The 25,615-nt window shown below is 40.9% G+C and overlaps 1 protein-coding gene across 2 annotated transcripts in view; it reads right to left on the reverse strand.

Annotated features, from left to right (window-relative positions):
• The window catches only part of rap1gap2a (RAP1 GTPase activating protein 2a), an 88,157-nt gene extending 67,510 nt beyond the window's left edge, over positions 1-20,647 (reverse strand). The window contains exons 1-3 of one of the 2 annotated variants that reach the window (XM_046073310.1): positions 20,554-20,647; positions 20,317-20,475; positions 12,178-12,213 (exon numbers count right to left, since the gene is read on the reverse strand). The gene's annotated coding sequence lies outside the window, so the exon portion shown is untranslated. Of the gene's footprint in view, positions 1-12,177; positions 12,214-12,832; positions 12,914-20,316; positions 20,476-20,553 lie in introns of those variants that run through there. The other variant, XM_046073311.1, reaches the window with a different exon arrangement.
• Between the last annotated feature and the right edge of the window lie 4,968 nt (positions 20,648-25,615).

A 25,615-nucleotide genomic window follows, 5' to 3' on the forward strand; every position in this document is an offset into this window, starting at 1 on the left:
GGGGGGGGGGGGGGGGGGGGGGGGGGGGGATGTTCTTTCATAACCCTGCAGTCCTTTCTCCCACCCTCTTTGTCCTTCCCCTGCCCTCTTTCCGGCTCATTTTACACAAGACAGAATCCATCTCTTTCTATTCCTCCAGCCCTTACACCCCCCCACCCCCCTCTTATTTTCTCTCCCATCTCCACCCTCTTCTCTCTTTTTAGATGTTAAGAGCATCTCTGCTGTGTGGGGTAGACAGCTGTGCCAGGAAGGAAGGAAGGAAGGTCTGACTTTCTCATCTCCCGTCTGTTTGTCCAATCTCAGCAAAGGCTCTGTCTCCCCTGGTCTATTATTGTCTCCTTGGCCTCTATCACCCTCGATCCACTGTCTCTCTTCTGAACCTTGCAAGGTCGCTCTCCACACCTTCACTCATTCTCTTCCTTACTTACTTCCTGTCTTTCAGATGCTAAGGAGACAGGCTGTAATTTGCCACCAGCTTATGTCAAGTGTTTGTGTACAAAACGGTAAAATCAGCAATCACGGAGCAAAACGTACAGCACCCTCTTAAGTTGGTTTCCACAGCACTACCAGTCTTAATTAGTATCCCAAAGACACAACAGACACTGACGAGGCACTGACGTAGACACACCAAAATCAGTTGTTCCATATCAAGTAGCAATAAGAGAAAAAAGCACACGTTATTACTTTCCACCAATCAGGCTATATTAATATCCTGCATTTTGTTAATCAGCAGCCGTGATGATATTACAGTTGCCAATAAAACAAACAATGCCCTCTAAACGTAAGACTGCATTTGAATGATCTAAAATAAATAATTTACCAATTTGGCCTCCTCATAATTAGTCATCGCCCCCTCAGCTAGTTAAGATGAGAAAATTTAAGTTTTTCTTGTTCTAAGGGTCCTCACAGAACATTGTGATTTTATTGTTTTCTCTTTATTAGATAAACCTGATGTTATTCTGACATTTTTTTTTTCAATTAAAAGAACAAAACCAGCACTGTGTTAGTCTGTCTCTCTATTTCCCTTCTCTGCCTACGGCTTTCAATGCCAAGCCTCAATCTTACTTAAGGTTTATTTTTTTAAAAGCTCAATAATTTCCAGGGCAGCTGGGCGCTGAAGTTCGTAGCAAAACGTGACTCCAAAGTAAATATTGCATTTGTTGGGGCCTATTTTCAGCAGTGGATTAATCCACATTTGGTAGTGAATATTTGGGTCAGCAGGATGTTGTGTGTATGTGGGACTGAGTCAAAAATAAACTATAGTATCTGGTAATTAAGGAACCTGTGACCCCAGTGCAACTGTGAGCTCTGTGGCACAAAGGAATATTATCAGGCTCAGGAGTAGGTGAAACAACAATGCTACTTTGTACCCCTTTACTGTGATGAATAATGATCTCTTTGAATAACAACCCAGCACTGACATGTTGCACAGAGTTGCCAGATGTGTATTTTGCAGTACTGCGGCATATGGAACTGCAGGATCAGTTTGCAGGTTTACAGAATCAATCTCTGTATATCTTTATCCTCAAAGAAAGTCCATGAAGGCGGTGAAGATGAAGACATTCGCAGAACAAGAACAGGTACATCCTCTGATCCTCTCACTGTCTCCCCTCCTACGTCCCCCAAGGATATGGATGTGCACGTGGGTGGGCGAGCGGGCGTGCGACTGTGCGCGGAAGCGAACGTGTACGTGCTGTTTGCCAGTTCTCCACAGCTTGCCACTCAGGGAGCCCTCTGCCTCTAAATAGGTGAGGGGTCTGTTTTATGAGCCCTAAACAGCCAGCACTCAGGCCAGATGGTGCGCTTATCAGCTACTCTGTGTGCCTGAGTATGTGAGTGTGTGTGTAGCATTAGGCAGAAGGCAAGAAGTAAATATTTGTCAAAAGCAAAGAGGCAGCTGGTTGTCTGGGGGACTTCAGCGTTAACAAGACTCTGTCTTAACAAGCAGAGCACACACACAGGGACACTAGCAGCAATGCATATTTTAGAGCTCGAGAGAGATAAGCAGAGATTATGTTTTCTCTAACTATGTTTCTTTGTCAGTGACTTGGCCTTTGATCAACAGACCTTCAGGTGAAATTTCAGGAAAATTAAAATAAAAGCTTCAAAATGACATAAATTAACATTATAGCAACAAACGTCCCATTCAGGACACACAGGAAAATGGGAAAACACTGCATACATAGTGGTATAGACCTGATTAAAGGAACAGTCACATATTTAGTGAAAATGGCTTGTTTGCTTTCCTACGCAGACAGAAAAAAGTAGAGATGGTTATCAGTTTCACCTTCACATCAGTTAATATTGGTCTTAAATCATCAGGTGGCTAGAAACACGACTCTAAATGAATGCTAATGTTCATTACTGTGTACAGAGAGATGACACTGATACCTAGCTAGGTAACCTTGGGTAAGACAGTGGTATAACATGATGGAGTGCTCACTGAAGCACTAAATGCTAACAAAAATGCACGGAAAATGAGGGGTGAGGAGGAATATAGTGATCTAATGCACAGTATGTCGACTAAAGCTTGTGAATTTTTTCACTATAGCCGTCTGTTTAAAATATTTATTCAAAAACATTGCACCCCCTTTTCATCAAAACAAAAGGATCCTTTATCTGTCCCCTGAACACAGGACCTCAGTGCAGCCTCCAACACCAATTACATCAGATTTAACCTTGTTCTAAGCAGACGCTCCCGTCCCCACCTGGTTGACAGCCAGCAACAGCCACCAGATCATCCTTTAATAAAGCTGTCTGTCCTCGCCTTATCTATACACCTCTAGGCATCTTGTTAATTCCCTTCAAGAAAACAAATTATCAGCATGAATGAAATTAAACTTCCCTACAGACAGACAGTGCAGAGCAGGGCATGAAGTACTGTAGCTGTTATGTTACCAGTCGTGTTGTGCTGTCCCCTATGTCTCTTATCCCCACATGTTCCTTTGGACACACACGCGGTCTCTAGATCCATGGAGCAGCGTTCCAAGTTCAATTATTTTTCCACCGGTAATTACCATGGTTCCTGGACCATCCCTTAGGTTATCATCATTTTCTTGCTGTCATGGCAACAGCGTTCGCTCCCTATAGGCTCCCACATACAGTATGGCACGCTTGTGTTGCAGTTGTAACCTATAAACAAAAGCCTACTAGGTTTCAGGTACTGTATGTCTGGTGACATTTGGATGGAGGTGTGTAACTGTGTCTTTGTTCCAACTTGTTTGATTTTCTTTATGAGTGGTCAACACACAGGCAGAATTTAAATAAAACGTGACTCTGCATTAAAAAAACAACCTTCCAATTGTCCTTCGAGTAGCATCTCAATGGATCAGCTTAAATCTCTTTTCTTTTGATTTAACTAGTAAATAATAAAGAACGGAGTGTAAACCGGTTTAACAATGAATACCAGTCATTTCCAGCTGTTCCCACTGTTGGCTTCAACAGGTAGACATGTAAACAGGTGGGTCAGACCTCGACACTGATTCAGCACACACGTAAACAGAGAAATTGCTCACTCTAGTGATCATTTCTGTTCACTTCAGCTGCCTTCCTCACAGTGCACTGATTTCTCCCTCAGAGAGGCACTTTGAAACAAACGCATGCCGTCATCTCCCTCTTGTGGCGAACAAAGATTTTTCACCCCACCTATACCAGGAAATTGTTATTTGAGTGTTTTTAATTAATGCAGATATAGTTACAGTGCTGTAATCAGCTGTCAGTGTTGGGACTTTGGAAATTTAATAGGTTACCGATTACAAGTTACCCTATTTATAACGTAATAATAGTGTAACTATATCAATTACTTACTAATGTAACTTATTACATTTAATAATTTTGTTACTTTTCTAAATTTCTAATAAATGTTTTCAACTGCTAACCATTTTTAAAAGACAGCTTGAGAGGCAATTTAACTGGAAGACGGTTTAATCTGTAAATTCAAACACTAGAACCGATCAGAAGCATCAGAATAGCATCAAACTTTACTCTACGGCTGTGGGTGGAAATGGCAAAGGAAGACACTGTAAACATGAAAAACATGCAAAGCAACCAAATGAATAGAATTATATAAATAGCCTAGCTTTGTACAGAAAATATTCAGATAAAACCCCCAATGCAATCATTACTTTATATTTTAAGTAACTGTAATTTAATTACACATTTTTTCCCCAGTCACAGATTACAGTTACATTTATTTTGTAACGTAACTAAATTACATGTAACTAGTTACTACTCAACAAAAGTACTTGCTAAGTAAAAAGTATGTTTAGTTTGGGTGTCAATTTGTGTATAAAATGTACAGTATGTTGTTATGTATGTTCATGTTGTTTATATGTGAGGTAATGTAGGTATAGATGGTGGAAAGAAACTTCCTGTCAGCTGTAATCTGAAAGTTAGGTTAGGTTGCAGAAAATTAGCAAATGTCATATATAAAAAATTCTGTTCAGCTCATTGGAATTGGAGGTGTGAGAGGAGAGGAAGTGCAACGTCCTCCCCTGAACTCTTGAGGATGGGTGGAGTTCCACCACTTCCCACAGTGGTAGCTCAGCAATCTTGAGGTCTTGGTTTCTCTACAGTTTTCTCACACATACACATGCAGCCACCCATACGGCAGAGGGAAACAACTTTACACACCCCGTAGAGTTGTATTGTTTTAAAAAAAGGAACTGAGAGTGTGCTACAAGGAGTGAGTCAGTCCCACCAGATAGCTTTTAATCTGTATGTGAGTATTTGCGGTTACGTTGAAATCAAATTAACTCCAGCTGAGCATCATAAACACCCTGGGCAGTTGTGTATTAGATAAAAACTGACTGGATTTGGCCCTCCATTTCTGCTCCCCTTCTTTCTTTCTGCTAGTGCCTGAAGCATGCTATCACGTTAGGTACCAGCCCGTAACGATGTACACTATATGAACAACTGTGTCCAATAAGCAAAACACGATAAAGTTGACAGCTCATTAAGGCCACATCCAGTCCCCCCCCCCCCCCCCTTGAGCTTTAATAAGCCACCACCTAAAGTAAATATGATATCAGCAGACATTTAGTCTTGTGTTTGTTCAGAGGTCACAACTCACCATCGTTCCCTGCAATATAGACGGTGCACCAGTAGTTAGAGTAAATGCCAGGCTCCAGAAATAGCAGCAGCACCATTTACTCTTTTCCATGATGCTGGCAGACAGATAACATTTACACCTGGCCCCAGAAAAACTAGACTTAGACAACGATAAGGGGAGGAGACTTTTTTAAGAACAATCCTCTTATAATGCTTTTCTACTCTTCTTAAGGCCTCGTTCATATTTCCGACTAAACCTGGTTACTCCAGGGTCCTTTTTCAATCTCAGCCCTGTTGGTGTCACTCATGCTGCCTGTCAATCCAGACAACAATCCAACTCAGTTGGGTGGTAATGTTATTTATCCCTTTTTCTCTTATATGTGTAAAAGGAAAGGGTCAAATATATGACTACAGACACTGACGCAGTCCTAAAAAGGGATCTTACGACACAAAATATAATGGTAAAAAGATCAATTAAGTGCCATATTAGTCTATAAATCAGCACCTCCCTGGAGACACCTGGCTGCAGCCTTATTCTTGAAAAGCAGAGAGGAGAACGCCACAGGTGCCTGCAGACCCACATCACAGGGCTGCGAGCAGTGTGTCTGAGCTCATGACACTCTCAGATGTAAGCTCTGTTTGAACTGAGCAGAGAATGGCAGAGGTGAGCAGAAGAGAAGAAGACAACAGAGGAGGGCCTGAGGAGGATGGAAATAATGTATGACAAGTATCAGTGTCTAATGAGCAGCAGTTGGCTGCAGACGCTCTCTCACACACACATGTATGTTACCAACAGTAGGGTAGAAGAGGCAGGCAGACAGCTGGCCAGATTAAAAATCCAGCGGGTGAAACCATCTGTGCTTGAGCCTGAGAAACAAAATGTTCAAGTGATTTGTTTTGCTAATTACATTGTGGAAATCCACCTAAAGCACTCTTATAGCACGTAATATAAATACATGTAGCACACTAGGCACCAGCAGTTTGTTTTTTTTAATAACCTGGAACAAGAGAGTGACCCGCAGGTGTGATAGCTCTCCGTATACAAACAGATTGATTCTTTCCATGTATCCTCCTCACATCAGAATCTGTATCTGAGGCTGTGCTGGACAGTGCTGACTGAAAAGCTTTATGATTGGAGCCATAAAACATGATATGCCTGAATAAATACATACAACACACAGCAACACTGTTTTCTTACCCTTACCCTGCTTCTATCCTCTCTCTGTCTAGGGTAGTCCTCTTCACTTTACTGGACATACTAAGTTCTTTAATCTGCTCTCCTCTCTGTACTGTAACATCAACAGTAGCCACTCTCTCTGGGGTCCACGAAAATGTATTTAAAATACTGCAATAAAAAATAAGACTCAGCAATGACAAACACTGAGCCAAAACTAGCACAAAAGACAGCTCTAAATAATATTATCATCTCTTAGACAAGAAATAATCAACAAAGCAACTAACATCCTCTGACCTCATATAATGCGGGACAGATAGCTCATAAATATCACATTTTATAGGAGCAAAACCAGTTCTATATTTAGCCACTCAATATCAAAATCAGTAATGACAATATTAGATGTTTGTGAGCGTGTGCCAATGATCCTGAAATGATGCATACCTCAGCTTGGAAAGCAGCTCATCTACAGACTAACTGCAGGTTTGATGTAACACCTTATGGGCTGATACAATAACACTAAAAAGACTTACTGTAATCATGTAATTACAATACACCCAAAACAGCGAGCAGTTACTCACCACAGTTTGCGGGGCATCGTAACACTCGTATTAAGAAGCTGATCAGGTGCAACCTCTGCCTCCTTCTGTCTCTCTCTGTTTCATCCTCTCTCTGCTCTATTATCCCTGTGTGTCCACTTATAATATTCATTCACCCTCGCCACCACTTCAAGACAAAACCCACAAACAGATGCATGTGTTTGCTCGTACACACACACACACACATACACACACACACACACACACACACACACACTTAGGCTACGTGGATACACAGGTTTGATTATGTAGCTATTAATGAGGTGTTATCCGTAAGGTGAAGGCGGAGAGATCTCTTTGTAGTAACCATGGGCAGAGGAACACTGGGGATTAATGACGGGTGGGGGTTGTTGGAGTGAGGGAAGAATGAAAAGCACACTGTGAACTGAGGGCAGGCAGGACGTAATAAAATCCTCACACCTGCTGCCCAGCCACAAACTTTGAAGTGAGACATCCATCTTTTTTTGTTCCCTTGGCTTTCCACTTTCCTTTTTCATTGTTCCCTTTTTCTCCTCTTCCTTTGTGGCTTTATTGTCCTATGTCATTGCAGGAAAGTATAGTAGATAGAGTCTTTCTATTCCCAAGAGCCTTCCTCCAAGCCCAATTTTTTCTTTCCTTACTTCATATCATGTCTAATTTCTATGGTCCGTGTTGCTGCTTTGGTGTGATTGAAAATGGTATAATTTTTATTCTATTTTGAAGAGCATGACGACATTCTAATTGGATTAAATATGGATGACGGTACTTCTTTACATTAATAACTATTTTAGAAATCCCCTTTTAGCATGCCGAGCGTCTCCTCACGCGATTCCACAGCAAGGATGATAAACTCACATCTCCATCTGCCCAGTCACCCCTTTCCACTGGATTATAATTGGGGGCCATTAAAGGTTTGGGTTGACACATACGTATCCTTTCTATCCTGCAGAGTGTCAACTATCTTTCCTAACTCTATGGGGCTTGTCTGTGTGCTGCTTTCTTATATCTAACTCCTGGATCAAACCCACGCACACACATGCACACACAAGTCAGTGCCATTCAGTGTCTGGGCAGAGCAGCAGCTCAAGCAGGAGTCACGACTCACTCATTCATATTCAGAACCACTCCAGAGCAGACGGTCTAATGACACCTGGCCAGGGACTGAGGGAGACAGTGGATGTGCGTGTGTGTGCATCTGTTTGCATTTGTGAGAACACCATCGACGGACTATTTTACATGACCTAGACTTACCTGATATTTTCTTTATGTCAGAAACAAAGCTGACAACAAACCTTTCTTTTTTAGTGTTTTATCATTGTGGCCTTTGGATCCCCAGTCCAGCATTTCAGTCACGTGTCTCCTACACAGATTTGTGTTTGTTAGATGCAAACAGCCTCTTCTCAGTAATCCAGGTCATAGTTATCCATAGTAAAAATGCCCTTGATTATAACCTTCTTTGGATGATCTGAAACTCATACTTAATCTTTTATTTATTATTTATTGTTAGTCCACTTATACTGAGAGAGAGACAATCACTTGTTTTCCAAAGAGTAAAAACAAACTCTTAATTTATGACGAGCTGCTACCAGCTAGGTGGATCTCTGGTGTGGAAAAAACTGCCAGTGCAATACCACTATCTACACTGGTGTCCAGTTCAAATCTCCTTGTTTCTGTTATCTTGTAAAATCAAGTCTCATTTTACTTGGTTCAAGAAACAGACCTGAAAACTTCAGGTGGATATTATCCCACTGCACTGGTATTTTTTTATTTTATTTTTAGGACTCAGCCAAAGACAGAAAGGACTTAGTGAGATGGAGATGTTTCTGCAGCATAAATTAAATTATTTCATACAGTTGTGTCTCAGGTGGTACATAGCTACAAGCATGTAGGCTTGCTTAACCCAGCACATCTGATATGACCATATCAAAGCACACCCAAACATCACAGTATGAGTATATGATGGAGTCCTTATCATAGCCTACATAAATTGCGAGGGTCACATATCAACAAACCAGCCTATAACAACACACACATGCATCAACAAAAATAGGCCCCACAAGGGATCCAGTCCTCATCATCACCCATTCAGTGCTAATAGTGAATAATACAGTTAATTTCAAATCGCCCTTAGTTTAAAACAGAAGCAACCATAGAGGACTGCGATCAGCTGCTTTGCTGTTCGTACAGAAAGCCATGATGTGGACTGGCGATGACCTGATTTAATCCACGTGCAGTTGAAGTGGGTGAAGTTTGTGATATTGCACCGCTATGTTTCGATGGTGATGGCAAGAATAACATGCATGCTGCCGATATTTTTATTAATTACCAATGAATAACCATCAGGCACAAATCATCAATCAATAAAAAGCCTAAGTTTACACATGATCCATAATGATGAAAATGCATCAAAATAGAAATGCATAGCTTAAATAGAATATTGTCATTATTTGAGAGACCCCCCAAAATTTGACAAATCATGTTTTCAGGGGAGGAGCCAAGCTTCACCTGGCTCCCGCATAGTTCGCACCCTGAGTGTACCAATTCAATGAGCTGTTATTTTAAGATAAAAATACTACCTAATGTTGCTTGAAGTCTTGTGAAAATTGAACAACTGACCAACAGCAAGAGCGACGGAAACGTTTTTAGGTCAAGGCTACAGGTTTTCAAAATTAATCAATTCCTAAAGCAATCCCTAACAAAGTCAACAATGAAGTGCAGTTTTTCAGAAGGTGGCGCCATTATGGCAATTATGAACTGCCTGCAGCTCTGACAAAGGTAGCAGGTGAGAGATAAACATGTTTGTATTACAAATTCAGAGAGTAAATGTCAGTGTAATTGATTCAAAACTGGGTGAGACACAGGCGTGTGCTCTGGAGAGTGGAGTTTGGGGTGCATACACAAACAGAAGCCCTCTCATCACTACGGCAACCTCCATTAGCAGGGCTTTCCGGTGGGTTGTTTCAACAAAGAGAAGCTCCTCACACAGAACATCCTCAAAGAACATCACATGAAGCAGGTACACAACTGAGCAAATGATATTCACGTTCGCTCTCCACTCCAATCCAGAATTAATTCCACTTAATAGTTGTCGTGTATACCTCAAGCGATCATCACACAACTTGACTTTCACTTCAACCTAAGGTTTTTTTCAACTCGCACAATCCAGTAACATATCCACAAAAATCCACATCTGTCAAAACATACACTGTTACTTCTTCTTTTACGGCTATGAAAGGAACTCATAATTCTATGGTGAACATTGTCAGTTCTTGTTCTTCTTCAAGTGAGAGTGAACACTGGCGTCTGTCCAACAAATCAAACATCAGCAAAGCTATAAAACAGTATACTGTGGCTATGACAGGTCATGTTTCAAAATAATTTGTCAAATCTGATTTCTCTTAAAAGTAACATAATGTAAACAACCCTGAAAAAACTTTGTATAAACCAGTTATATAAGACTGTTATGTAATTTCATTAAGTTATACTTTATTATCCCCTGTGGGAAAATTAGTCCTCTGAATCTCACAAATCCTTACTATTTTTGAGCGGTGGGCAGCCACATTACGATGCCCTCAGACTATCTCCATCTCTGAGGCCAGTGTGTTGATCAAGGGCAAAAGCAGGACAAACGGCTAACATGTGTGTCTTTGACTGTGGAAGAAAACCAGAACAAGCTGAGGAAACCCACGATAACAGAGAAAGTCCCCAGTCAGCCCTGGCGGCATGACGGCGGTAACCAGTTAATCACATGGGGTCTTACAATGAATCACTAAGCTCTGACATCTGACAGGGCTGCAGACAGTCTGAACAGATACACCGTTGTTCTTTGTCTCATCCTTCAAATGTAGCCTTGAACAACTTGTCAAAGAAGAAAATGAACAATCAACAAAATCTACTCAAGGATGAGATTTGCCAAGGACACAGGGAGTTTTTTTTTTGTTTCAGTAGAGGATGGGACACAATCAAATATGGAGTTATACATAAAGAACATTTTATTGGAATTGGTCTTTTCCCCTTCTTAGAAGTCCAACTATAAGCAAAGAAATTGAAATGTGGTGTGAAATTCTGTATTATTAATGCACTAACCCTATTTAGTTTAACTGATTGAAAATTAAGACTAAGATAAGGCTTATATAACACAAACCCTCCATCCATCCTTGATCCACGTTTATGTGAGTGCAAGGCAGCAAGAATAGGCGCATACAATTGCACATTTTTGATTCACAGTCTTTAACTACAACTGACTACCTCCACTCAAAGAGGTTGCTCCTCTTTGAGTGCCCTGCCCAAGGGCTCAGCAGAACATGATTTTAATCACACTCCTCACACAGTGGCACAGGAAGATCGGTAAGAAAGAGTTGGCCGGTAGAGTAAACAAGGACGTGATGAAGCAGAAGTAAAGATAAAGCCTCAGAACTGCAGATTAAAGGAATGAACTTCGTTTTCACTTTGCTGTAACTCTATGACCCACACAAACAAAGTGTAGAACAGTGCAGATTTTTTTTTTTTTAAAGTTACACGCATATAAGGCCTCAGACAAGTTCCCCAGATCTAACAGCGCTTAATTTGTAAATCAGGAGGTCTATGAACACAGAGAGAGTGCTGTTCTGGCGGGCCAGGGAGAGTGGCTGGAGCACACAGGACAGTGAAAGGTGCTAGCTGCTAAATTATCACAAACAAAGCAGTATTTATTTACATTAATCAGAGCATTCCCAACATGTAGAAACCGCCTTCTCTCTTTAATTGTCCCTTCACTTCCCTTGTGTCTGGGGATCCTTTCTACAATAGGGGGAAGTGGAATTAGGGTCGAAAGTTATTTTTACAACCACAAATAGCAAACAGGCTAAGAAACCGAAGTAAGCGACATGTCCTGTCAGTATCTATCTATCTCCTCTGCTCCATTTCAGGACAGCGCCGCACCTACACATGGACCCCCTAATTAGGCAGACTCATTTCACATCACAGACACTCACTTGCTCAACAGTAATCAGATTCCAGCATCCAGGAGGACTTGGATCCTGTTTAAGGGTGCTGAGATGTGTGTGATGTGTGCTAGAGCATCCATAGCTCTGCAGTGAATCGATTGCTGAGGTTTCAGTGAGAATCACTCATTTTGATGGAAAATAAGAGAAAATAGGGTCCAGGTTTAAAGTAGCTTTTAAGTTTCTTACAATGTGGCCGAAGCCGCAGTCTGAGTCTTCATTTGTGAGCTGTTACGCATCAATGACTCCCAGGAATTTTCTTCACAAGCACGTTTTCAAAAGTTACGGCTTTGCCTGACTAACTAAGATTGAAATATTAACTAGATGTTGAGATAAATTAGATCATTAGAGAAGCAAGAACATGCGCAAAACCAGGATTTAAAGAAGAACTTACCGGGCTTTCAGTGCAGACAAAGTGGACTTGTCGATCCTGAGAATAAGCAAGAAAGGCAGACAAAGAGAGAGAGAGAGAGTGAGAGATATTATTGATCATGTCTCTGATACAAATTGCTTACAGCAGCAATAAAATTATTGCTGTAAGTGCTTTTACTTTACAGCAATAAGGATATGAACACCAGTTTACATGGTGAGGAGTGAGATGTATGACTCTCTCTGCATGGCAAAACTGACTCCCCTGGGTGCTCTGGCCTTTGAAATAACGGTCATTAATGTGTGATTGATTTGTGACACACTGGCATTCACTTTAATGTGGAAAAGGGGAAATGTCCTTTGATTTGAAGCCTTTACATACTACTAGCTGTAACATACCGTATATATGTGACACAACATGCATGTTAAGTGCATGAACCACAAACTTGCATGAATAAGAAACAGAAGTGTCAATATTTCTGAGGTGTGTAAAATGTATTTTCCCTACCTATTTTGTGCTTGGTGTCAACCTTACTAGGTTATTAAGGCGAAAAAATAAATGCTCTGATTTCAAAAACTTCAAATGTCAGAACAAATCACAGAATTATATCCATTTTTAGCGATTTTTGAGGGGTCAAAATGGTTACGTGCACCAAATCTTTGTAACAAATGATATCAACCTGTCATGGCTTGGCTTGCTGCCTCCCCAGTCCTAGTGCGTTCTGTCTGTTTTCCCTCTCCCTTAATGTTTCTGTTTCGTCATCTGTCTGTGTCCTGTGTGTTGTGTGGGCATGGCGTTCTCTCTCTCCTCATCAAAACACCTGTGACTTCCTACTCACCTGAAGCAGATTCTGCAATCACCTCTCCTGTCTTAAACCCCGGCTTTCCAACCAGTATCTGCCAGATTGTCCGTTCACTCAAGTGGTAACACTCCGGCTAGCCTTAGAAGTTTTTGCCTAGTCTGCTTTTTGAATCTCTTGTTTTGATCTTTCTCTAACTTTCTGTGTTTTTGCTCTTGCTTCAGATACCCACTTCAGCTCTGGAAGCCCAGCCTGCCTGCTTGAGCCAAGTTGTTTTTGGACCAGCCTCTCGCCTGTCTGCCCACTCTCAGCCCCGGCCTCACAGAGAACTTCAAAGCACCATTCTCCCTTGTTGTTCAGTAAAACCCCTGTACCCGTTTCTAACTGTGCCTCCGTGTCTGCTCCTGAATCCTAGACCGCCCATCCTAACACAACCCAGCTTCCATCATAATGTTCTAAGCCCTTATACACTCAAAACTTTCAAAATTTGAATAGGTGCATAAACTACAGATGTAGGCTATGCCTTGGAAAACTTGACACACTGTGCTGCACTGCATCTCAAATTAATTGTCAGGTTCCTCCTATCCCCCTCTTAAAAAGATAAATGGGTCTATGGTAGGAAGAGGTGGCGTGGAAGAGGGAAGGTTACATCTCTATAAGCTGCTCAGACCGGTTACGAGAGGTCTCAGTGTTTATAAGGGATGTATTCATGCTTCACTACATTCTGTTCATACTAAAAACATGGAAAGTCAGAAGTTGTTATACTAACAACTTCTCAGTTCAGTTGCTGTTTACTGCGTTTAATAGAGGACGCTCAGGAGTAGGGCTGGGCAATAAAACAATAATGATAATTATCGCAATATAATTTTCCTCAATATCAATATAATTAATGTTCAATATATCGTCAATAAATATTTGGTTTAATTCATATGAATAATGAACAAATTAGCACTTAATTTTTCTGGTAAAATATTTATTTTATTGCGGAAAAGGGACTGAAAAAAGATTTACTTATCATATTTGTTAAATTTATTTTTATCATAATAGTTTTGAATGTTCTCCCTCTGTTTGGCATCAAGTGTTTGTCACATTCTGACCATAAAGAAAAGTTTAACCAAGGCAAAAATCAGCCTTTAAACTCCAAAGAAATATCGACTTGACATTAATCGTGATAATTATCGATATCGAATGATATGAAATGTTTTTATCGTGATAACATTTTTGGCCATATCGCCCAGCCCTACTCAGGAGGCATTAGTTTGAGGGAAACTGTACATACAAATATGTTGAAGGGTTTTTCCTCTTTTGCGAGGGTGTGTGGGTGTGCACGTGCATGAATGTACGTGCATGTCAGGTGCTTGATTTACAGCGTTCTCACATGACTCTCCAAGGAAGATGTTATGACATTAATTCTTTAATCTCATTAATTTGGAGACTGAACCGTGCATAGCGGTGCCCGATCTATGTATGTTATGCAATTTCACAGACACACGCACAAAAACACAGTGTACAAACACACAGTGCACACTATTTTTACTGCACTCTCCCCCAACCACGATGTTTTAAATGTGATTTGAATTTTTTCCAGTGTTTATAAATTAAATCAACAACAGCGTGTATTAGCGGCGTTGAGCAGAGAGAACTGAGGTTCTGTTACTGTTCATGTTACACAGTACAATAGGTTCATACAGTAATGAGCTACAGTAGTTAATGCAGCTGGGTAGTTTATACGAAAGTTTGCATAATGCATTGTTAACGATTAGCCTTAATCAACAGAAATACAGTTAAATAAAACAATAGAACACAAGAATTCACTGTGGATATCCCACCTTTTGTTTGTTGCTCTGGCGCAGTGACACCATGTTGTTAAAATGCTATCCGATCTTGCATGGCGACAAATGTTGCCATCTCTCATACTGTAATGGAGCTGCAGTCTGTGATCTTACAGGATTTATCTCAACCCAGCGGTCACGACACACCACCCACTTTCTGTCTGAATCACCCATCAGATCATACTATCGTGTTAAAGCTTTATTCATCCCACATCTTAGAGATGAAGCAAATACTACCGTTGACTGTTTATGTGCATGGTAATCACATGTACAGCATTGTGTGTCCAGGGGGGGACGGGATTTAACACCAGAATGTAACAACATTTTGATGCAGTTGTATTACAGCAACCTTTCCTTTCCTTTACAAAATGATTAATGATATGATATACTTTGAAATGGCCTGCCTGCTCATAGTCAGCTTTACATGTGGTCCATCCACCATCCATATGTGTGAAAAAGAAACTAGAAACCAGACAGGCTCTAAAATCAGCCTGTGTGTAGTCCTATCTGCACTGTCTAGAGACAGATGCATATTGTCCCTTCAAAGTGTGTAAGCTTGTCTGTCTTTTCTGCATACAAAATGTAATCTGTTAAAGCATATAAATTCTTAATAGTAATCTACTAGACTTGCCCCGCACTTTAGATTGCCTGCAGAACTGATACACAGCAGGATGAATCCTGCTTAAGAAGTCTTTTCATCTCATATTCAGCCTTCATGACATTTTAACAAGCTAAAACCCTGCCAATAAGGAGAAATAATTCCACGTTCTGAGTGCAGCTTCATGAGGATTCTTGGTCATTCTTGAAAATAAAGGGTTATTTGTTCTGGAGACAATCGTACCCTACTGACACCCTATTGGCTTTTGAGTAGTTTCCTGCAGTGGGACAGACATAAGGCATTCTTTAATTTGTAGAGGGGTTATCATCATTTTTGCAATTAGGCTGCGGATGATGAACATTTTTGTTGAAATGTGTTGCTGAGCTGTTGCTGATCTTTTCCAGCATACTGCACTCCCATTACGCTGGGGAACTCACAAGACATTTAACAAAGACTGGTGAAAATCAAAGCAACAGAGGCTGAGATATCGTTTTAGTCCCTAGCACAGGTAAAGCCACAAAAAGGTTTGGGTTTTCAATTCCCATAATCCAACACAGGGTTATTTTTTCTAACGTTGTAATCTCCTTCAGAGCCACAGAAGACATACAACCGTTTTTAGGTGATCTGTTTCTCTGAAAAAGATCTGATTGCTTTGTCTCGTTTTTATCACTGTATACACAATAGTCACTAATTAACCCTGCTACATGTAACGTGCTGCTCCTCAGCTCTGTCTGTTTCAGGTTATTTCAGCCTGCCTGGCAGGACGTGCTGCCTCAGCCCAGCTGGGAAGGTTAAGTGCTCTGAAGCAGCGCTTCAGTGTCAGAACGACCACTAGCAGGGGAGCCAGCACAAAAACACTCCATCCGAGTGTGTCAGCGCATTCAGTGCTAAATGGGTTCCCTGGCAGCTTCTTCAACACTGCATCATGGGAACTCTTCCCAGCCAATAGAACTGGAAAACATGACTGTAAGAGCTGCATCCACAGTCCCACAACAGGACAGCAACAACAACAGCAGGCAGAGACAATGCAGCCTGTTGATTGTAATCCCTCCCTGAACGGAGACGGCACAGAGTGAAACGTCACATTCACACACACACACACGCACACACACGGCTGTTAAACCGAAGACAAAGTGTTAGAGGTGTGACACTGTGGAGCAGCCTCAGCCCTCCACCCATCCTTCCTTTATAGAAAAAAGTTAAAATTTCGGCAGTCCACACACACACACACACACACACACACACACACACACACACACACACAGCTGTTAACACTAGCACATACACCTTCAGCAGCACAATGTACATCATTTAATGTCACTATTCAAACATAAGCATAAAGTGCACAGTCATGAGCATGTCCATATATATTGTAAACACACATACACATTAACATCCAATGAAAAGGCAACATACCATCCAAATCCACCAAATGACACGCTTCTCCTCCTCAGCATTTTGTCCAACTGAACTTCTCAGCAGTCTCTCTCACTCTCAGGCTGTCTCCTCTGGGAAGTGTATGTTCTGCTGTCAGTCTCTCTCTCTCTCTATACTGTGTATACTTGCTCTTTGTGTCTCTCTCTCTGAACCAATCTCCCTTCCTCCCTCACTCTCTCTCTCTCTCTCTCTCTCTCTCTCTCTCTCTCTCTCTCTCTCGCTCTCTCTCTCGCCTCTATTTGCACTCTTTTTTCCCCCTCTTTTGTTTCAGTCTCTTCTTCCTTGCCACCTGCCTCCCCGGAGCTGTTGTTTTCCACTTTGCCACTTGACCAGTCAACTACTTTCCTGAAACACAGCTTGCTCTCAGGCTTAAACGCACACACACACATAATTTGACACATGCAGGTACACTTAGGTATACACACATTTCAGCAGTCGGGCCACAATATCTCATCTGAACCCCTTTGTTTCCTGAAGACATACACACTAACACACACACACACACAAATGTAGAGCATCAACAAGCAATCTCTGGTCTGTCCACATGCCCACCACCAGGAAATGCGTTCACTTCCTGCACTGTGTATCCCCCTCGTAAGTCTGCTGATTTCCCTGGGTGTCAGTCATAGAGTAATATGCAAAACCTTCCTGAATGAGCAAAGATAAAGCGCAGTATTTTGGAATTACAACACACCCATTACACATGACACCTGCTGCCTGATCCAGTAAACTTAACACTGAGATCATGTTTCCAGAATAGCTGAAATCTTGATCTTTCATTATGATATAGATTGTGTCGTTTTAAAAGCGATGTTTGCACAGGGCTGACTCATGAAATCTTTTAAAACCACACTGCATGTGTCTGTGCTGAATGGAAATTCTGACAAATGCTCAACAGCAAAAACTTGATTCATTTTGTAACACAGAGTGCGATATTTGGCTATTAAAGGAAACGGGAGGAGCTGAACAACCGTGCAGTCAGTATATACATAGAAACCTCCCTTGTTGTGACCAAAGGGAGTGTCCTTCCTGACATCCTTCCTCCTCACTCCAGATTTGACAGGTCTCACTCTCAGAGTTAACACAGCTAACGTACATAAAGACCTCACAAGGTTTCAAAAAAGGTCATGGTATACCTTATACTTCAGTGCTTCCAAAAATCTTCATATACTGAGACTTTGCTGCGTTAAACACACTAAAGGAGGTACATACTGATCATATCAAAAATAAATTTTAATTTCAAGACTTTAAAAATATACCACATGAACTAAATAATAAAGATCGTGAAACTACTTTTTGTAACAAGCTCTTCCTACAAGACATAGGTACCTAATTATGCATTACACTGTGTAGCAGCTGAAAATGTATATTAGTGATGCAAATTTCCTAAAATATTTCCATTGAATAAATAAAAAACTGACTTGCAGTGAACCTGGTATTTTGGGGGCCAAGGGAAACTCACTTTGTCTGGCTGGTAATCCAGTAAAAACCCTCTCTGACAAAGGTATTATTTCCACAATTACATTCATATTTTCCAGGCTTTCGTATTAGATTATTGCCGTGTGTACTTCTTACACCCTGTGTAAAATGGACTTCAAAGGCAAACAATAGGCATGATACATAGAATAAAAGAACTATGGATAATGTGCCAAAGAGGTTCTGGGTTTCATTTTCATATCAAACTTCAACTTTTGTGTCATTTCTGCTTTTAACAGAACACTGATTTGATTTAAAATCACTTCAAAAAATATTCAAGGAGTCCAAGAAACAAAACAAGCACGTCTGAAGCCTGTTGAGAATGATTACGGTCAAACGCTCTCACAATGACATATTGTTAATGAGCTCCAGCTCGCTCTCTTTTCTATGTGGCTGATGAGTGGATGAGTGGATGTGCTCTCGGTCCATAGCTCCATCAAGGATGTGATTGTACTGATTAAAAGCAATAAAACGCTCCACTGGCTTAATGTGTGTGTGTGTGTGTGTGTGTGTGTGTGTGTGTGTGTGTGTGTGTGTGTGTGTGTGTGTGTGGAGTCAGTGTGTCATTGCATTGCAGTAATTATCACAACTAGTGATTAAAAAGAATAAAATCGAACAGACAATGGGTTTGACATTCAATACAATGCACTTCAATAAAACTCTCATTTATAAACCTGACAATGACAGTTTTGAGTACAGACCTCACTCTCTTTAGAGATGTCGTGTAACCGGGACACTAACTGTTACCTGGTCCCACTTGATTTATAATCTCAGGAAACACTTTCCTAATGAGTGTATGGCCTCAATCGCCAGTATCAAGTCTTCTTCAGTACAGCATGATGTTCATTTTGTATACAATGGTCTCATTTAGGTGAAAATAGACAATAAAGCAGGGTATGCTTTAGGACGTGGCTGTGTTGTGACTGACAAGTCCCTACAGCTCAGTAAACTCGAGGCTTCAAATCTGTAGTCCACAAACCACCATACCAACCCACTTGATTTTCCTGAGAGACCCCCGTTTAAGAATTTCCCCTCTGGGATCAATGAAGTATTTCTGATTCTGATTTGTGATTCTGATTTCTCATTGCCCTCTCTCGGGTTTCTCCTGGGTCATGGTTGATGTTAGTCAAGCAGGAAGCTTCTGCTCAGCGATCTGATACCAACGCAGAAGTCCCTTACACCTGCATTCTATCGAACGGCCAGCAGGGGGCGACTCTTCTCGTTGCAAAAAGAAGTCCGGCTCCATTAGAAATAATGGTAAAATGACCCTATTTCTCACCTGAATAATTACCTCAGTAAACACTTTCATAATGAGTTTATGGTCTCAGTCGCTAGTTTCAAGTCTTCTTCAATACAGAATGATGTTGGTTTAGTAAATAATGGTCCCATTTATTTTAAAATAGACCATAAAGCAGAGTATGCTTCAGGACAGGATAATCTATGATTGACAAGTTGTTACCATGGCGACCTGTCAATCAGGCTAAAGTGACTCTTACCCACAGCACTGTGTAAATTGAACCAGCACCATTGAAAAAGCTTATAAGAAGTTGGATGTTCACTTTCTCTGGTGAGTACATTTAGTTTTAAATACACATGCTTATTCTCTCGCTGCACTTTCTAGCAGCAAATATTTATTGACATGCAGTTGTTTGCATGATCAGTTGTTGAGATTTCCAGTTTACGCATTTTTTCACTTTTAAATCTGCATCTGCCCCCACAAACCTATATGGTCTGGCTCTACAGGATTTACACTGATCAACACCTGTAACGTTACTTATCCTCCATCCTACAGGTTTTAACCTCACACCACATGACTGAAACAATGCTTTCCTGGACCACAATATCAATACATTCCCCTGTTTACTGTAAATCACATTATGCAAGCACAAACCTCAAACTTCACCTCTAATCCAGTTCTATGAATCAGATTCTTCAATTATTCACACACAAAAAACACATCCAGTAAATATGCTACTTCACCGTCGCCACGTAAAGGCAGCCCTCTTTCGCTTAAGACTTACAGCCACAACCTGCTTCAGCTCCTCCTTTTTCTCTCCCTCCAGCTGTTGCACTAGTTCAGTTTCACAGTCCCGCTCCCAGTGACAAATGAGCGCAGACGCGATGATTATATGTAATAACAGTGCTCTGTGCTTTTCTCACGCACATGGTCGCCGTGGTTCCTGTCAGAAAAAACACCAACAAATATATTTTGTTAGTTGCATAAAGCATAGGCCTACAGCTAAAGCAAAAAATATCACCTGTGGATGGTGAATGGGTGATCCACTCTGTAAACTTTTCCCCATTTGGGACTTGACAACACAGCAGATCATTAGTGAGGGAGCCCACCATACCACGCAAACCATATCACAGGCTGAGGCTGGATATTTCCACTATCGGCGCGAGCATCTTCGTTGATTGCCCCGCGCAACACCGGGTCAGACAGCTGATAAATCCACCGTGCGCTGCTGCTGCTGCTGCTACAGCTAGCTTCAGGATGTGCTGCGCTCACAGACCGCATGGTTGCGCTGCGAGCCTGGGCTTGATGTTACGGTGCGCTGCTAACACGAGCCTCCTCCGGCCCCTGGTTAGCTTGCTCATCATCTTCGATCTTCTATAACTTCTTCACCCTGATTCTCAACCTGGCTCCTTTTGAAGAGATGGCGCATGTCTCAGTGAAGGTGCCTCCCTCTTCTGTTCTTCTCTGTTTCGTCTGTGTTTACTACAATCTTCTCTCACTCATTTTAACTACTACAACTTCTCCCACAGTCCGCTCGATTCAGTGCTGGGTTATTTGATGACCAGGCGGGTTGGTACGTGCTTTCCACACTTACGGTTGATCAATAATATAATTCCGTTTAGATAAAAAAAAAAAATATCAACGTGCTTTTTATTGGTTATACATGATGTCAATATCTAAAAGAAAAAAAAAAAGTCTTCTCCTTTCTTGGGCCCCAAGTGCGCATGGGCCCCTGGGCCCGTGCCCAGAATGCCCATTGGATAATCTGGCTATGCGGCACGGTGACAACATCCACTTCTTTCACACAGTCTATGCTCCAACCATGACTCTGAAAGGCCATCACTATGGTGATAACACAAGTGTCCAGCACACACTCTATGCACAGAATTACAGACTGTACGCATGTATGTCTCAGAATGAACATATCTTAAATGTAACATCATGTATAGCTAAAGTTGATGTTTGATGGTTTGCCTTAAGATTTAAAACAGAGGATCATATTTTCCTTGTTTAATTTTATATGACCTCATCTTGCATGTAAACAATCATTTATTAATTTAACCTGCCTGCTAATGCCCATACTGTGTAACTGTTGTAACATGGGTAGTTTTTCCATTCTTTTGAGCAATAATAGTTTCCAGAATATTATAAATTGAGAATATTTGTTGCTTTCATAATCTGGACTCTTGACCTCATCTCTCATCACAGTTTTCGAGTAAAGCACATCAACATCATCCTAAAATTGAACCTTGCATTCACACCACCACTACCACACTTTCTCTTACCACTCAAATGTTGGTAAGTGGGTGGGGTGACATCATCCTATAGCAACCAGATGGATGATGTCACCACAGTGTCTTTTCTACCACCAAGAGTTTTTATCTATCAAACAGCTTTTGTTGCAGCCATTGCTGCATTGTAATGTTGACACAGCAGTTTAACTCCAGGTTAAACTGGATGCCAGCTCTGCTTTGTGAAACAGAATTAGGAGAAAAACAGTTTCCCAGAGCGATGCTCACAACTCTCCTGTTACTTTATAGCTAACATCCCAACAAAAAGCATGTCTTAGTGAAATAGAAAGTACCTGACCAGGGCTCCAGAACACTTTGTTTGTTTCCTATTTGCAGAGCCAGGGCTGAGTACAAACACAGGATTTTTTTCAGCGCACACACAGAACAGACATCTGGCGGACAGTGAGAAGATATTCGCTGAATTTGACATAAAGACGTGTAGTGGATTACAATGACGTACCCCACCTTTAAATAGTGTCAGATTTCACAGCTGAAACTGTGAAAGACACAGCTATAAGTGAGTGTGTGTTTGTGTGTGTGTATGTGTAGGTGGTAGAGGTGAGAGAAAAAGCCACTTTGTTCCAGTACATAATTAAACTGTCGCTTAACATATGAAGTCTTAGCTAGGCACACTGACTTGCTATTTGTATGCACAGCTGTCTAATACCAGGCTTTGTTTCTGCATCATGTGTTGTGCTTTAAACCAAAAATAGTACCACTGACATACCGCAACATCATTGATACTGCAAACTTGTTATAGCAAACAGATGCTTATTCGCACACCCAGCTGTTGTGGAGCAATATAACATTCATTCAGAGTCGTGTTTCAGGCCACCTGGCTGGGTCTTTAGCTGCTAAATGCCCCACTATGTTCACCAGCCAGTCTCTAACTGGGTCTACCTGCTGTTTGGCGCTGAGCAGGTGATGTACAGTCAGATTTCAGAGGTAGTTAGTTGAAAATAGCTGCCTGCTGTGACCAAAAATTATGCTATGAGTGAACCAAATCAGTGAAGTTGCAGACTAGACTGATAAACAATGAGCTGAAACGCCATACAGACCAGGGCAGCTGCAGATTCAGGTGATAATTGTCCATAGGTTCATCACTATGAGCAACCCCTTTCACAATGTTGCTTTTTTTTTTATGTTGTCATTTAATATATTGTTTAAAGATGAATCTTCTGCAAAAGAAGATTGTGTTTTCTGTTTTGCAGTGTATGAGTTTTTTGTTTTATGCGTATATTCTAGCAGACAATGACTGCAGTATGAGTGAAATAAAAGCACAGCTGTCTCTCTTCGGATATATTTACGTCTCACAGAACCCATTTACCAAACTTGATCAGTTCCCCTTATCTTTTGTTCTATCTTTCTCCTTTTCTCTCTCCCATCAGTCCAGGTTTGTTTTAGTCCCTCTTCTCATTCTCAATAACTTTCTCCCGGGCATCCATTGGCACGGAGACTCCTTGGGAGACGTGATGTTTCCATCTTTATTACTTTATTCCGCCTCTCCCCAAAACTTAATAAGGTATTCAGTCATTAGATGGATTCCCAGGGAGTGATGTGTGCCCAGACAGTCATGAGAGACCCTTCTCCTTTCCTTCATCTGTCTCTCCCTCCCTCCGTCTCTCCATTCATCCCTCCCTCCTGTGTGTCTAATAGTTTACCTGCTCATATTTTCCAGGAGGGTTGCTGATGTGGAGACTGAGCTGATACTCTTAGCTTTGGCTATGGCTCCTGCTTCAATCACATCCTTTACCATCTATTATAACGCACACACAGATTTTAGGGGAATTATTTTAGCTGCTAACTGTTGACTTCAAAGTCAGGCTCTTGCATAAAGTATGATTTCAGCTAGTAACAGAGTTAACCATGATCACACTAGATGCATTTTATTTAAATTACATTAAGAGCATTACGTCATTTTCATTAGATAACTACGTAGTTAATGGTTGTTGTGTGTCCTTTTCTCTTTATGTCACCCACTGAGGAAAGCTCAGAAAAGGATGACAGCAGAGATCACAACAGATTAATTAATCTTATTTTGAAGTCGTGACGTCAGCAGACATTGTCACTGCTATGATTCCTCTAGTTAAACCAAAATTAATGTAAAAAGTTCATTCTTATATGACGATTATGAGATAATTCAATTGTGGAGGCATGAAAAAGCATGATTTCATTAGCTAATCATATAATTAAGTTGTGATGTTGGGATAATAGGAGTAATTAAACATTCGTGACCAGACTTCTGTGTACTTGTTTGAAAACACCACATGGACTGATGGAGGAAATATCTTCCATCTGCTGGACTGAACATGATAAAATAAAAATGTTCTCCGCTGTCACAACATGACATTTTATTCCACACATTTGCAGTGAAGGGAGAAGCATTTAGAACCTTTAAAAGTAGCAATACCGCACTACAATTACCCAAATAAAAGCCCTGACTACAAAATCTTAGAGGAGTTTTTGACCACTAGTAGAGCTACGGAGCAGTTTTTATGACGTGCATGTGTTCCACTCATCTACAGGTGGCAGAAACGTGTCAAGAAAAGCAGCAATGCACCAGCAAAGGCAGTGAAGAAGAAGACTGCACGCAAGTAAACAATTCAGAAATTAAAAAGTTGGCGTTGGAAATGTTTTATTGAAAGGAAAATGCATTCAACACATTTGCCATGCCCAATGGATACACACAATGTTAACGGACATTTCCAAACTCTCAAGTGCAGTAAAGTAAAAATGGTAAATTACCAGGAAAATGCACTCAAAGTATCAAAAGCAAAACTAATCATTATGCCGCAGAATGGTCTCTGTCACACTACCTTATATCACGTTAGGCAGTTTAATCTGTAGTAATGCATCATATATTACAAAATTGCTTCATGTTTTGTATGTAAGATTTTCACCTGTAAAGTAACTGAAGCAAATGTAATGGAGAAAAAAGTGCAACATCTGCCTCTGAAATACTTGACTTAATGTACTGACAGTAGTTACTTTGATGTGATGTGCTGTTAGTAAAGGAGAAGTCTGCAGGTTTTTACTGTGACGCTACATCTTCTGGTGGTCTGCACTTACATGACTAACACATGTGTGACTAATAAAAGGAGCTTTGCACTTTACTGAGCAATTGAATCAAATGAAAAGGACAGATTATTTTACTGAATAGATTTTTTAAAAGCAATTATAATAAATGTTGTATAATTTCATTATTAGGATCGCCTTAGCTGCGACCATGGGAGATGCTAATCTTATTCGGTTACAGTACAGTGCACCACAATATGTAGATATAAATGTTTTCTGCTGTATTTTTCTGCATTCCTTTAGTTTGTTTGTAGTTTTAATTTTCCTTTTATCTTCCCTTTTCAAGTCTTTTATATTTCTCAATCTATCACTCTTCACTAAATCTTCTTCTTGTTTGCAATCTATTTTTATTTTCCTACTTTCCCCCCCCTATAGTTCTTCTCTCTGTTGGTGGATTTTAGTGAAAGTGACAGCGAGCCCACCCACACACCCACTCTTCCAGATCACACACACACACACACACACACACACACACACACACACACACACAAATGAGTGTGCACATCCATACAAACAATCACAGATCACAAATATATACATACAGTAGCCTACTGCACACAAAGCACACAGACATGCACTCACTCATGCTGACGCGTGTTCCAGATCACACACACACACACACACACGCACACACACGCACACAGTGAACATCTTCCACCCACTGCCTCCACGGTGCCTTCTCCCCCATTGTTCATTCTTCCAGACGACACTGATCAG

Source organism: Micropterus dolomieu, linkage group LG17 (genome assembly GCF_021292245.1).
Source record: "Micropterus dolomieu isolate WLL.071019.BEF.003 ecotype Adirondacks linkage group LG17, ASM2129224v1, whole genome shotgun sequence".
Lineage (NCBI taxonomy): Eukaryota > Metazoa > Chordata > Actinopteri > Centrarchiformes > Centrarchidae > Micropterus > Micropterus dolomieu.